Source organism: Rhinolophus sinicus, chromosome 11 (genome assembly GCF_057876585.1).
Source record: "Rhinolophus sinicus isolate RSI-liver-muscle chromosome 11, RSI-T2T, whole genome shotgun sequence".
NCBI lineage: Eukaryota > Metazoa > Chordata > Mammalia > Chiroptera > Rhinolophidae > Rhinolophus > Rhinolophus sinicus.
Window position 1 is genome coordinate 17,408,615 of NC_142511.1, and position 15,537 is coordinate 17,424,151.

The 15,537-nt window shown below is 42.9% G+C and overlaps 1 long non-coding RNA gene and 1 pseudogene across 1 annotated transcript; both read right to left on the reverse strand.

Moving 5' to 3' along the window:
• Positions 1-2,644: 2,644 nt before the first annotated feature.
• Positions 2,645-8,405, reverse strand: LOC148756627 (uncharacterized). Its single transcript, XR_016022811.1, has 3 exons — positions 8,314-8,405; positions 3,782-3,879; positions 2,645-2,728 (listed from the first exon to the last, which is right to left on the reverse strand). It is a non-coding gene; the product is annotated as an uncharacterized LOC148756627 (long non-coding RNA).
• Positions 4,115-5,950, reverse strand: LOC141569376 (small integral membrane protein 15-like; annotated as a pseudogene).
• Positions 8,406-15,537: the final 7,132 nt, after the last annotated feature.

Sequence of the window (15,537 nt, forward strand, 5' to 3'; positions counted from 1 at the left end):
CAGCAAAGGAGCCAGACCTCTGATTACCTGTTCCTTTGTTACTTTCAAACCACACCCATTAGCCAGATTAGTGAGCCGATTTAAATCTCAGAGCATGTGCCTTTTAAAAAGGTGAACCCAACAGAGCTGAAAAAATGGCTCTAAATGCAGCCAGATCTCCAAATGGAAAAATCATAAAGCTTTCCTTACCCTCCCTGCTTACTCTTTAAGCCATCTAGTTTTTTTCCTTTTCTCCTCTCTCTGCTGAGTTTTTTTCAGCCCAGCTTTAAACTATCTTCGGCTCAAGATAGTTAAGATTCTAGAATCACAGAACTGAAAGGAACCTTAGAGATGATCTAATGCGTCTTGTCAAGGCTACTTAAAATAAAAGTTAGGCTTATGTTTAAACTTTTTCTCTCCAACTGAGGGCTTGCCTTTGTTAATGGGGCTGAGTGATGGGCTAGTGGCAGAGCTATTTCAGGCACTTGTCTGGAATCATATAATGAAAGCAGATGCTGAAGCTGCCTCTTTAAAGATGACTTTACCCGCCAATATACCGCCACCAATACCACCACCACCAGCCAGGTCCTCATTTGGGAAGGTCAGAGGGTCTACCCGATCTTTTCCAAACCAGAAGGAGCTCTTGGAAGGGTCCCCAGGAATATAAAAATAAATAAGATCTGTTAAGAAACTCACAGACACTTGATAATCCCATAAGATCGTGTTAACAGATAACTATAAGGGGTTTTCTGTGAGTACTCAAACCTGCAGTGCTTGCAGGTGTCCAGAAACTTCACCAAGGAGGAGACCCAGGGAAGGAACTGAGGCCCAAAGAAATTGCAGGCCTGGAAGGCAGGCGACCCGAGTTTTCCAATCTGACTTCCCCCTTTCTAGCTGTGGGACCACACCAGTGACATATCTTGGCATTCCCAGACTTGATTTTTATTGTGCAGCTGATTGGGTGGCTTTTCACACTAAAGAGGAAATGAATGATGACTATAAAATTGAGTTCATAAAATGAATGACTATAAAAGTGAGTCACACTTTACACAGATCCTTCCTCCTCCTTTTCCTCCTCCTCCTCCTCAAGCACTAATTGATTATCCAGTTCCTTTTAGATCAAGTGAGGGAGGTTTGCCAATGGGGTGGAGGCTTATGCTGAGCTCAGTATTTCTGGTTCCATCCCCAATGGGGCTAAGTTCCCTGCTGTGGCATTGCGGAAGCCCTACGCTCCAGGGGGGAGATTTAACTGTGGCACCAACAGGCACACCAGGATACCAATAATCTTAGTCCCACACCACTTGTTTCTCAGCAGAAGCTAACAGCTAATGTTAGTTAAATGGCTGCTAAAGTGTCAGACACTCTGATGAGAGCTATATGTACCTTGTCTAATGAATTAAGTACACTATGTCCCCATTTTACAGATGAGGAAACCGTAAGAGATTAAATCACTTGCCCAAGGTTCCCTCACTGAATTTTGAACTCCGTGAGAGGAAGGGCTGCCTCATTGTTTGTGCCTCCCTCAGAACTAGAATAGCGTTAGACACAGAGACGATATTCCTTGAAAAATTCTTGGAGGGATGAATGATAGGTAATAAATGGTGAAGCGAAGAGAACTATATTCTCCAGAAAGATTTTCCAGGCTAACTAAAAGAGCTGTAATAATCTACAATCTTTTAACCTTCCCTTTCTCCATGTATTTACCACTGATTGAATGTTTCAAATGGGAAGTGTCTTACTACTCTGTGGGTGTACAAAGCTGGTTGCTAATTTTGGAACGCTTGTGAATCCTGGGCCCAGCGTCATGAAAAGGCTGTGAGTCATATTCCCCATACAGTGCACCCTACACACTGGCTGTCAGAATAAACCAGGAGAAGTTACCACCTCATCCCCTTCTCTGGCTGCTTCATTTTACTTTCTTGAAATGACCAAGGATGTTCTGCAGAAGGTGGGGTCAGAGAAACAGTAGGCTTCTGGATACTCTTGCACTCTGCAAACCTGCAAATTGCACAGGTTCTCCTGGAAGCCTCACTTTCCACTGGAAGAGTCTGTCCTTCCCCCCAGGATGTCTGTGTGAACCTGTAAGTGGCCACAGCTTCTCTACTGGAGGGAGTGTCTCTGAGCAGCCCCACCATGCCATTCCAGTCAGGTATGTACTAAAACCCGGAGACCATGAGCCTCTTTAACAAAGGACCCATCTCATTCCTTACTCAGAGAGAAAGGTTTAAAAATACAAGTGCCCTGAGTGGGATAACGTCTGCTATTTAGATTGAGTCCTAAGGAATCCACTAAAATGATTGTACTTGAGGCCACCTCAGAGCCGAGATTCAACCTGGAAAGTCACGTGGCTTTAACCAAAATACTCTGCTGTGGCGCAGAACCCAAGGGACAGCTATTTCACATCTTGTCTTTTACCCCACCTTCCAGGTCCCCCTAAGCCTGGAGGTGCTCATTAAACTGCACTTGCTCTGGAAAAAAAAAAAAAAAAAAAAATGCAAGCACCCCTGAGAGAGGAAACACACTGATTTAAAATCACACAAAGGTGCAAAAAGCTGATGGGAGACCTTTTTGGAGCACAAAGAAAGCAGAGTTCAGGGAGATAAAAACAAAGCTGGAAGTGGCTTGGCACTTGTCACAGATTACTGGTACTTAAAATACAACCTACCGACTCTCATTCACATTGTACATTATTCAGGTTCCTTTGCTTGGCCTCGGTAGATGGCTGAATCCTTGTTTCCAAGTCTCTCAGCTGGGAGAAAAGAGAAAACCCAAACTAGGTCACACGTTACCTGTGAACTACACTGGGATCAAGTTCTGACAAGAGTAGTGATGACGCTAAAGGTTAAATTGAGATTGTCATTCTCCAGATTTTGGCTTTCGTAACTTCTGCCTTCCCCTTTATTACTGAGAACTGAGAGTGGAGAATATCTGGGAAGGTGATGCCATTCCGATTGCATGAGCAGCCACATGAAGGTTCCAAATGCCAGTTCCTCCACCAATGTGCCCCAATCGTTTTATTCTTCCTGACCAAACTGGATAATGCAGGTGTAAGAACAGAGGGAGAAGCAGTGCTTTTAAAAATAGATCTGAGCAGTAGTCTTTAAATAGCCAGGGATTATGATATGAGAGAGGGCTGCATTGGGTCTCCATCTCCTCAGAGAGCAGGATTTGACAAAGTGGCCTCCATGTGGCTTGACTAAAGGGATTTGGTCTTGCTAAGTAAGAACTTCTAAAAGGTAAACGAGCTGCTAAACAAGAGATTTTCCTTCTCTGCAGAAGAATGGATTTTTATTTGACTGAGATGGTCACTACTGAATACGAATCTCCCCTATAGCAAAACTCCTAGGTGAAACGTGTACCTAACAGACCGAGAAACACTGGACTAAATGATCTCTTCAGTTTCCTCCTACTTGAGGATTTGATGGATCACCACCAGTTGAGAAGCAGGGTGGCCCCTCTGCAGATGGGGGACCTGGTTGCTAAGGACGTCTGAGGTGCCCTCGTGTTCCCCTCACAAGCCAGAGCTTTCCAGTTGTCTGTTTACAGGACGTGTTTCTCTACAACCTCAAGGCGACTGCAGCTGCAGTCTCTCGGCACACACCACAATCCCTGTGGCAAATTCCTGGGAGACCACACAGCTTGGGAGTCTGCTGTGTGTTCAGAGGGACTGCAGCTGCAGTCCCCTGGAGGTGTGCCTCCCTCAGACCCCATCAAGGACTCCCAAAGCAAGGAGCCAGGCAGGCAGTGCAGGTCTGTGTGCGGATCCTGGCTCTGCTGTCCATTGTGGGAACTGCCTACATACCTCCCAGTTTGTTCGTCTGCGGCTACAGGTGGGAGGTGGCGCCCAGCATCTCATCTGATGCAGAATCACAAGGCAGCTCGTATTTTTCCCTAGAAAGTCTTGTAAAAATCATTGCATAAATTATTCATAAACACCAACGAGAAAAAAGAACACCAAATCTCATGTGGAGAGTTGAGGGAGTCTCAAGACACGGCCGAGAACCCGCCAACTAGGGGAATCTAGTTCATGGACACATACTCAGGAAGTGTGTCCACCCGGCTGTTGATTTCAATTATTGATCTGGCCCAGCTGAGCTGCTATAACAAAATACTGTATAGACTCAGTGACTTAAACAACAGACATTTATTTTCTCACAGTTTTGGAGGCTGGGAAGGCCAAGATCAAGGTGACAGCATATGGAGTTCTTTTTTTCCTCCTTATAAAAGTGTCACATTTATTTCAACATCTACTTTCATTTCTAAATTAAAGCAGTTGGACAATTTTTGTAATTTAAAATTCATTATCAGAGGTGAGGAAACATTAACAAGCAATTAAATACTGACAGTGAGTAAAATTATTGGACCATGCATTTATAAAAGCCATACTTAATAATGAAAAGTTCCAGTTATACTACTTAATTGAAAGAAATATCCTTTAGCTTTTTTTTCTAATTATAACACATTCTTATTTTGACATAATTTATCTTTTTCATCCAATTACTACTATGCAAAACACATTTTTCCCCAAATGTAAGGCCTTTCTTTACCATTTATGAAATATGACTTACTCTTTAAGAGTTCCTTAAAAGAAATTTGAAATTTTAATTTTCACTGTGAACTTGTTTGACCAAAGAGTATAGGACACCACTCTAACACATGAGTTAAAACAAAGAATGGAATAAAAAGTATCTACATCATTAGCAAATTATAGGATAAAACATTTTAACTACTTCACATTTCTACTTAGCACAAGCTAGAATAAACTGGTTCCAAAGTACTGCAAGGTTGGGCATTTTTACTGCAAGTTTTAAATAATAGTGTTACTCTATTAAACAAGTCATCTCTAAGAAAATGGCAGCATTCATAGGAATAAAAATTGTTGTATCGAGTAGGTGGTATTCTACATTGTCAAGGTAATAACAAGATTCTTTATAAAATTAGATTATTAAAATGCAGAATGTCTATTAAAGGCTAAAATGAGAAAAATGAAGAAAATAAAAGTACTCATTGATTAATAAATATAATTTTGCTTTGAGAAAGCCAGAAATGATTCTATTTTAAGAAATAAGCAATAATGATAAGAGATGTAATATACTGTATTGCTTTTAAGCCAAAACACCCTTTTCACCTCAGGACAATTCTAATTTTCACATTCTTAATTTCCTTTGTACAGAGCAGGACCCCATTTTAAGCCATTATTTAAATAGAGTTCATAATCTAAAGCCTTTTTTTTCTCCACAGGATGTTTACATTTCAGTACATAAACTGCAAAACGGGAAATGACTAAATCAGTTATAAAGAATTTGTAGCATAATAAATGCCAATTTACAATAACTGTCAACAGATTTCTATACCAAAGCCTAAAAGTTGCTACAATAGACAGAACTAACACGATTCTTCCATATGCTAAGACTTTGTGTACTAAATACTGTCATAAAATCCAGAGAAGAAACCTTAGTGACTCCTTCCAAAGCTGCATAATTTTCCAAATGATTTTCCTCTGGTTTCAGAGCCTGTTCGATCTTTCAATCCTACAAGTCGTTTAGCTTTTGCAATATTTTCTTGACGTTTTTCTTTCTTCTTCTGCTCCTTTTTCTCCTGACTCAATCATCTTGGCCAATTTCCAGGATAGTACAGCACTTGCTAGAAACAATGGAGGGCCAAAATAACTGCTGTAAGGACACCATATGGGTCCTTTGCAGCCCATTCCACAACATACTTAGCCTGAGATTTTATATCAAACATCTTTGTAGCAGTCTTAGGAAAGGGGGGCTTATGCTTGAGTTGTGATCTCTAACTTTGTCCTGGGATTATTAGTGAGCCAGTTACAATTTCAGATGACCCTTGGTTGATTGTCCTCTTCTTTAGCTCTACTAGACACTTCTATATACTCTAGGCTGGAAGCAGGAAGGTAGAAGCCCAGCATATTCAGTTCTTGGTGAGGTCTCTTTTCCTGGCTTTTCGATAGCCCCTTCTCCCTGTATCCTCACATGGCCTTCCCTCAGGGTGTGAACATGGAGGGAGGGAGGGAGAAAAGGGAGGGAGGAAGGGGAGGGAAAAAGGGAGAGTAGGGAAGGAGGGAGGGAGGAAGAAGGGGAGGCAGACATCATTCAGTCTCTCTCCTCTTATAAGAGGATTATTCCTATCATTGGGTCTTCACCATCATGACCTCATTTAAACTTAATTACCTCACAAGGCCCCACCTTCAAATACCATCATGTTGGGGATGAGGACTTCAACATATGAATTTTGAAGGGACACAGACATTCAATCCATAACAACTACCAAGGTAATAGACTTCAGAGAGCCTATTTTCTAATCTGTATTTCTTTCCCTTAAATCATATGTTCTTGGCTAATACTAATATTTTTAAGTACACTAAGACTACACTAATTAGAGAAATGGAAAAATTTTAATTATGCATCTTCATAACAACTAGCAGTGCTATAGAAACGCAGTTCATCAGTCTCTAGAATCTCTCCACTTCATTTCTGATGGGCTGTGGTCCAATGGTCAGGTCACAAATGAGCCGCACAGAATATGTATTCATAGTAAGGACAGCGGTTGAGATCAGAGGCTCTAGAATTAGAAGGATCTGTGTTCAAATGTGATTCTGTGGTTTCCTACCTATGACTTCTCCAAACTTTGATCTCCCTGTCTATAAAATGGAGTGAATAATAATATCTTCTATCATGATATATCATTATATAGTCACGTCAAGGTTAAATTAAATAAAACATGAAACACCCTCCCACAGATAGACACTGAATACACAGTGGCTATTACAATTGCTATAGTTGATATGATTGGTCATGATACGTATGTCTTTCTAGCTCATATGTGCTCTTTCTACTCTTAGGCTGAGACTTCCAAGAACCAGGAATTAAGTTTCCCTCAATAGACCTCTTCTTTCCTTCCTGAAATTACAAAAGGTCTCCTGCTTCCTGTATCTCATGGAGCCCATGTATGGCTCTGCCCTGGTTGAGCTATTGTGGTCACTTGCCTGACTACCGGCTGGAAGAACTCCTCCCAAGTTCTGAGCTCCAGGTAAAACTTGCAGCACAAGTTCCGCCTTGCTTGTTGGGAGGCCAGGAATCCTCCACCAATCCAACCCTCATTGCCCCACCCTGGTGAGCACTGATCTGCATCCACACCTCTTGAACCCTGCCCTCTTCCCCTGACATGACTCTTCATTCCTGAGCCTCTATCATCCATTGGCCTTCAAGTGTGATCTTTCCTTCATTTTTGCTTTCATTCTCTGGGGTCAGCCATCTGAGAAAGCACCTTGGAACATATCCAGTATTTCATGGATGGGTCACCTGTACTTTCCCAGAGTAGAAGCAGGCATCATTTCTACCCTGCCCATGTGGTCCTAACCATACCCAGTGACATCAAAATCTGTTGTCATCTATGTGGGAAAACCCACATCTTCAAAGTCCTTCATCTCAAGTCCTTTGTCCAGTGCTCTTCAAGCACATGAATGGCCTAAACTGCCAGGTAAAGGCCCTGCTCTTCCCCCAACCCCACTCCCCAATTAATCACCCAATAATTTCTTCCAGGAAGCATTCTGCCTTCTCTCCCAAGCCAAGTGGGTTAAAGGCCCCTCCACTGAGTTTACCACTATCATTACCCATTGTGTTGGAATGAACTGTGTGTCTGTCTACCTCCCCCTCAAAACCAAGTTCAAGGAGGGCAGGATTCATGTGTTATTTATCTCTGTATTACCAGCATTTAATGCTGTGTCTAATAAGTGCTAAGCATGCAATAAATGTTGAAGAGAGAGAGAGAGAGAGAGAGAGAGAGAGAGAGAGAGAGAGAGAGAGAGAGAAAGAAGGAAGAAGAGGAGGAGGAGGAGGAGAAAGGAAGGAACAATAAGAATAAAATGACAACCATAGGAAGAAAGAAATAATGAAAAAAGGCTGGATCTAATTCTGTAGAAGAATCCCAATGGCCCTGAGCAGTGAAGCTAAAATCCACCTTTCTCTGTATTTAATCTTTCAACTTCTTCCTCCATGATATTATTATAAAAATAGAGTGAGTTTATGTAGACTCATTAAAATCGTTGGCTAAATAATCATGATGGTTCCTGGAGCCCTGGGCAATCAGCAAGCCCTATATAAAGTACTCTCTTCTGACAGCAGGGCGTAAAACCATCATCAAACACAAACATTGAACTTTTTCCTGGTTACAGACACACAGTCCATTCAAAGGTCAAGGTCAGTCACTTCTTGTGTACATGAGCTCTCCACAGCTTACAAACATTTCCATACACATTCAAGAAAAGGGACAGAGGGACCAAAAAGCTCTTAGGAATTCACTGTTGGTCATACTCACCTTATAGGTATCTCTACAAATGGAACAGGGGTCCAGAAAGGTAATCAGCAAAACAAAACAGCCAGATGATCAAGAAAGCATCCACGTGTGTACACATACACACACACTCAACAGTTGAACTTTCCTAATGATGTTTTGCTCGGATTAATAATTAAATGGCCTTGTGTATTTTGAATAGAAGCCAACTGCTCAGCAAGGAGAGGTGACAGAAAGGCATATCAACACAGTCAGCCTGGAATGAAAATTAGCCAGTCCACCATGTAGATAATCTAGAGTTTCTTACATTCATTTCCTACATATTTTTTGCCTTTCTAAAAATTAATTTATTAAAAATTCTTTTTCATAGTTCTGTTTTTTTAAAAAATTTTTAAATAATTTTTTAACTTTTCAGTTACAATTGACATACAGTATTATATTAGTTTCAGGTATGCAGCATAGTGATTAGGCATTTATGTAACTTATAAAGCAATCACCCTGATGAGTCTAGTACCCATCTGACACCATACATAGTTATCACAACATTATTGACTGTATTTCCTATGCTATACTTTACATCCCCATGACTATTTTATAACTGACAGTTTGCACATCGTAATTCCTTCCCCTTTTTTACCCAGTCCTCCAACCCACCTCCCATCTGGCAACCATCAAAATGCTCACTGTATCTACAAGTTTGTTTCTATGTATTGTGTTTGTTCATTTATTATGTTTTTTAGATTCTGCATATAAGTGAAATCATATAGTATTTGTCTTTGTCTGACCTATTTCGCTCAGCATAATACCCTCTAGGTCCATCCATGTTTTTGCATAAAAACTACCTCAATAAAAAATTTGAGGTAACAATGGTTAATAACATAAATTTCAGGTTTAATACATTATAATTCAATATCTGTATAATCTATTGCGTGCTCACCACCAAGTCTAGTTTCCATCCGTTACCATATATTTGACCTCCTTTACCCATTTCACTCTCCCCCCATCCTTTGCCCCTCTGGTAACCACCATTCTGTTTTCTATATCTATGAGCTTGTCTTTGTTTTGTTTTGTTAGATTTTTTGGTTACTTTTTTGTTTTATATTCCACATATGTGTGAAATCATACAACTTTTGTCCTTTTTTTTTTTTTTTTTTGACTTATTTCACTTAGCATAATATTCTCAAGATCCACCCATTTTGTTTCAGATGTTCTCTGCCTTGGTTTAACTCAAAATTTTAGAGATGCATTAGATATGAGGTATGGAGAAAGTTTACCAAATTTGATCTACTCCAGCCAGTTCAGTTGATGTTCTCTTTCCACTAAAAAGAAGTATAGATTGACGCTAGAGCCTCAGCCTAACTTCGTTAGTTGTGTTTGGAGAACAGCTCCTCCTGGCTTTGAGAGCTAATCCACATGTCCTGTCCCTTCAGCCGAGCATGTCCCCTTACAGAGACCATGACCTCTCTCTTAACAAAGACTGTACATTCCCCCACGATTCACTGTGTGGTCAAGAACCTCATCCCTGAAGGTAGAAATCAGGTGGGAGTTACTTTCCAGGGTATTGGGAAAATGAGTGTGGCTGTAGGGAAAGATCATCTACTCTGAACTACTTTTTTTCATACTGTCAAATATGAATCTTGGCTCTGGAGAGGGAATAAATTAAAGTTAGCAGAGGGTCCGAGGGGAGCCCAACTACAGTGCTCAGGTGAGGGATACAGGAAATGGGGAAAAGGAACCTGAGAAGGAAGAGGCCACAGCAGGAAATCCTCCTTCCCAAATCAAAGGAGGGTGGGTGCTTCCCAGAGAATAGCATGTGCCCCCGCAGCCACCTACCAGATGTGGAAGCAGGTACCTGCCATGGCCTGCCTCCTTCCCAATCTCTTTCTCTTTCTTCCTCCCTTCCTTCCCTCCACTTTTATTGGCCATCTGTGTGTCAGGTACTGTGTAGGTGGTGGGACTATAAAGATAATAAAAGAGTCCCTGATCTCATGTTATTAAGTAGTCAAACTGGTAACCAACATGTTCAACAATCCAAACAGTGATATCCTATCACAGGACCAATATCCCAGGCTCAGTGAGCCTCAGTGAAAGCCAACAGATCACGTAGCAGATTTGGGTAACAATGTGGTTCTCAAAATTTCTCCACGTGTTAAAGTATTTAGGAGTCATGTCTATATCTTACTTTGAAATGACTCAAATATATATATATATATATATATATATATATATATATATATATAATTAATGTAAATAATTATACAAGCCAGGTGATGAATTTGAGTGTCAATTGTACTGCTTCAACTTTTCTACACATTTGAAACTTTTCATAATAAAATAAGTTGAAAAAATTCTCTCCACTTATGAGCTGTTACACTGATTGTAGTAGAATGAAGCCATTTGTGTGTCAATTAGCCAGTAAGTAATCATAGCTAAGATTTGTCATGTGCCAGAAAACTCTGAGAGCTAACATGCGTTTTTCTCCTTCAGTCCTCACAGTAACACTGCATGATGGACTTTCCTTTACAGAGAGGGGAAACTGAGACTTGGCCAGGTGAAGTATGGTACTTAACCCACCTCACGCAGCTGATAACTGTCAGGGCCAGCTCCCAACCTGGCTTTGATCTGGTTCTAGACTACCCACTGTAAACTGCTATCCTCTGTGCATGGTTTCCCAGGAAACACCTTGAAATGCAATGTCTGGTTGAAGCAATGGTGACAGAAATCATTGTAAAGGGCAATCTGTCAACCTGTGAGTATAAACAACCATTATAAGAGACTTTCCTGCTTTAATAGGGAAAAGAAAGGTCTCCAGGGGCTGCCAGGGGAGACGAGGACATCAGGGAGGGGGAGGTGTAATGCAGGGTCTCTGGTCCCGCTCCCCACACAAGAACACAAGATATGGTGAGGCCAAAAAGGAACACCCACGGAGCCATAGATAGGGGAGTCATACCGCTATATTCTCGCTGGCGGTTGGGTTGGAGACACGGGAAGTAGGAGCCGCAATCTGCTGTCTGCTTCTCTTCCAACCCACCAACCCCTTAGTGTAGCCATGGCAGTTATATTTGTAGCTAATGGCTAACTGGTTACACTGATGGCCAACTAGTCACAGCTGATGGCCATCTACTACCCGAGCCTGCAACTTTCCATGTGAGGTCGAGAGCCTGGAAACTGCTCTCTGGGACTCTGTCCCCACAGAGGGGAAGGGCCGAGAAAGAGGAAGTGGGGAAGGGAAACTGTTTGGGGGCAAATTGAAGCTGTGAGGCCAGTATTTTTGTCTGGAACAGCAGACAAAATGTTTTCTGTTTAGTAGAAAAGTTGCTATAGTCGACACTGCTCCATATCACTAATGAAGACTGGAAAAAAATTATACCATGGTGTTTGCTTCCCAAAGGGTTTCTTAATCAAGGTCTCATTATGTCTGATGTTCTCATTACTGACCCACCATTCGGGACAGCAATGCAATTTAGGAGCGTGGGACTGGGCTGCATTGAGCCATCCCTACCCTTCTACCCCCTTATGACCTGAGCCAGAGAGAGTGGAGGGCAGGGTGTGCCCAGGCAATTGGCCTCCATAGGTATTTCAACCATGACTTCGACCTGACCTTCCCTCTGCTCCAGTCTTCTGACAAACCAGCCCATGCACATGGCAAAGCCCCAATTCCACAGCCAGCCTGGCAGCCCCACGATGTAATAATACACCAGGGTCAAGTTCTAGTTTGCTCGTGGTGTATGAAATGTAAGAGTTGGAGAAATCATGTAAAAAGTCAGGAGGATGTAAGCATCCTGAGCACCAGTCTCCCAGGAATTGGGCATTAGAACAAAAGTCACTTCCTTCAGTGCCCCTTTCTTACCATCCTGCTTTTCCTGTGAGGACAGAGCTACCTCATAAAACCAGTGGGGTGGTCTGAGTAACTCGGAATTAACCGTTTCACCAGTGGCGCAAAGGTCCACTTGTGCAGAATCTGGGAACTGCCCCTGGGAAGTTTTTTATTTTTATTTTTTAAACAAACAATTGTGCCAGCTGAACTCAGTAGTATTTCTAGAAAATGCACACCATTGTGACAATCACAGATCTCCCCTCTGCCACAGACCAGGGGTAATTCACTCTGAAGCGGCCCTCAGAAGACACAAAGCTGAAGTCAACTTTGATGATTCCTACAAGGCAGAATCCATTTCAATTGAGAGAAAAAGGAAATCATGACTCGAACTTCAGAGAGCTACAGAAATGACGGCTATTTTATAATATCAACATAAAAGGTGCTCTTGGGGGAAGAAACGGAGCGATAGGGAAGTATTTGTTCAAATAAACAGCTTTCATAGAGCATTTCCCCCTCAGGGTCTCTCTAGACCCAAATAGTACTCTTGCCTCAAATCTAGCTCGCACTCCACACAGCTGTGAGCGTCAGATGAGCTGCTGCCATTTCCCTGCTTAAAAGCTTCCATGCCCCCCTACACCCGCCCCTACACCCGCCCCTACACACACACACACACACACACACACACACACACACACACACACACACACAGTCCCCTTCCTGTCTTCTCTCAGCTCTGATACTCTCTTCTCTCAGAGATCTTTCTAAAGGTAACGTGAAGAGACCCCTCTCCCGCTTAAAAGTTGTGGCTGGCTCCCGATCCCTTACGTGATAAAAATGCACACTCTTTATTTGGCACACAAAGCCTTCACGTTCTCTCTCCTGCCCCCTTTCCCCAGACTCCTCGGCTACCACACCTCACACGCATCCTTTGTTCCAGTCACACAGACTTCTCTGAATTTTCACCCTGTTTTCAATATGTGCCATCTGTCCATGCCTTTACACTCGCTGTTCCTCCATCCAAAATGCTATCCACAGGGTAAACGGAGGCTTCAGGACTCAGCTCAAATGTTCCATCCTCAGTGCAGCACATCCAGAAATACTTTCTCTCTCCCTCCCTTCTTCCTTCCCTCCCCCACCGCCTCAGTGACACTACACACACACACACACACACACACACACACACACTTCATGCCTCCCCAGCCACACAACCAGCACACCTATTTAGGGGGCTCTGCTGCATCCTCTGTTCACACACCTGCCCACACAGACTAGGAGCTCTTCCTTCAGGACACAGTCCAGGTAATGCTCATCTCTGCATTCCTAGTGTTTAGCACAGTGCCTGGCACACAGTGGGTCCTTCATAGTGTGGGAGGAATCTAGATCCTTTCAACCAGCGAGGCCAGACACCTGACAGGTAAGATTTCTGTCCCCTCAGAACTCTGTATCTTATATTGTCTGTAAACTGTTACTCTCTCTTCCTGAAAAAAAAAAAAATAAATAAATAATATATATATATATATATATATATATATATATATATAGTGTATTTTCTAGAATTTCAAAAATTAATTCTACTAGAATATAATGTGCTTTAGGGAAGGCACATCTTTTACTCCCTTTCTTCCCCCACCAGCTTTTGATTTTGTTAAGGAGCTGTTGTTGATGAATTAATTTGTCAACTGATCCTTTAAGACAACTTCAATTGTTTTAAAATCTTAGTTTATAGAGAAAATTTAGCCTAAAGACTGACCCCGTTTGTCCCCCACTCAGAATCTTGGAGGTTCTGTAAGGTGAACGGTCCCAGCTCTGTGCTCTGACCACGTTCTCCATTGGCTGTCCTCTTGCTTGGCTGTCCCCAGGCTGGTCTCCATTTCTCCTCCCAGGGCCAAAGGATTCAGAGGCAACCCCAGATTTACACATTGAAGTCCTCTCTGATTTTCTGGGGGTAACCCTTTTGGGGTCTGCTTATCCGCTGTTTCGATAATATTTCATCAACAGGCTCTGCAGCTCTGTAACTTACTACCATGGCTCTGTGGCCCAAGGGGGGACTCCATACACATTGTTTCTTTCAAAGTGACCTGGGAGAAACTTGCTTTCAGTCTCACCATTTCAGAAATTCTAAAATGCAGATGTGGGGAAGGAGAAAGATATGCAGAAAAACTCTCCCTTGGCTTCCACCTGCCACGTCTTTTTATCACCGGCTACCTGAAGAGTCCGGTTGTCTGGAGGCCTTTGGCCAGGATGTCCCAGGGCTGCCAGCTAGAACAGCATCAAAATGGCCTCCGTGCTAACGGGAAAGCTGCTGGTGTCCTATCTATCACTCTACCTCTGTGACCCGGCCTCTTCCTCCCATGGCCATCCTGCCACAAACTACCCCTCAAAGACCTCGGCAGAGGGCCAATACTTTGTTAGTTGAAGGGAAAGAGTCTGATTTCAACGTCCCACTGACATTGCTAAAGGCTCCCGCAGCCTTCCCTGCCTACGTCCTTTAGGTCCTGGGCTTGGGTGTCGGTGAGATGAGAATCCAAATCCATACAGCTGCTCAGACACCAGGGATGGCCAGGAACTAAGGACAGGAGGGTAAGGTTGGGGACTAATTACTGGAAAGATGGACCCACATGGACCTAGACCAGCCCGGGAAGGTCAATGTGACATACGAGTAATTATGGTTAACTAAGGGTGGGCTCAGCCTAGTCCACGACCCAGGGAGCGTCTCCAAGGTGGTCAGTCACACGGTGGACAACATCATGGGGTTTCACCAGCAGGTATCAGAACTCAAGCTGGGAGGATCTAAGTCCTGGCCCGGGAAATAAAATGTCGGATCTTAGAGCGAGAATGCTGAATTATCAGGCAGGGACTTGGTCAAAATAAAATATTACAAAGCAGATTGATAACAAGGAATCGGGATACTGAAACCAAACGATGCTTACTAGCTGAAGCACTGCCTTGTTGGTGGGCAACAGGCTGAGGACATCTCCTCTTCCTCCCACCTGGAGCCAGGCCTGGTCCTAGACTTGGGCAGGATTGACTTTGCAGATGGAGCCCTCCCCATGCTAGACAATGAGCACCTTAGAGACAGGGCTCACTCTCTGCTCAGGAAGTGCCTGAAATAATAGGTGTTCAATGAACACTTACTGAGTGAACAACCCTTGTGTACGTTGTTGGGAAGCAGGATGAGGATGCCAGGCACAGCCTCCTTCCACCAGAAGAGCAGAATCAGGCTTCGTCCTGCAGGTACCACCGCTACTAGAGATCTGCCTGGGCCCTTCAAGCTCTCGCCTCTGGATTTGTTTTTTGTTTTGTTTTTATTTTTAAAGATTTTATTGGGGAAGGGGAACAGGACTTTATTGGGGAACAGTGTGTACTTCCAGGACTTTTTCCAAGTCAAGTTGTTGTCCTTTCAATCTTAGTTGTGGAGGATGCCGTTGAGC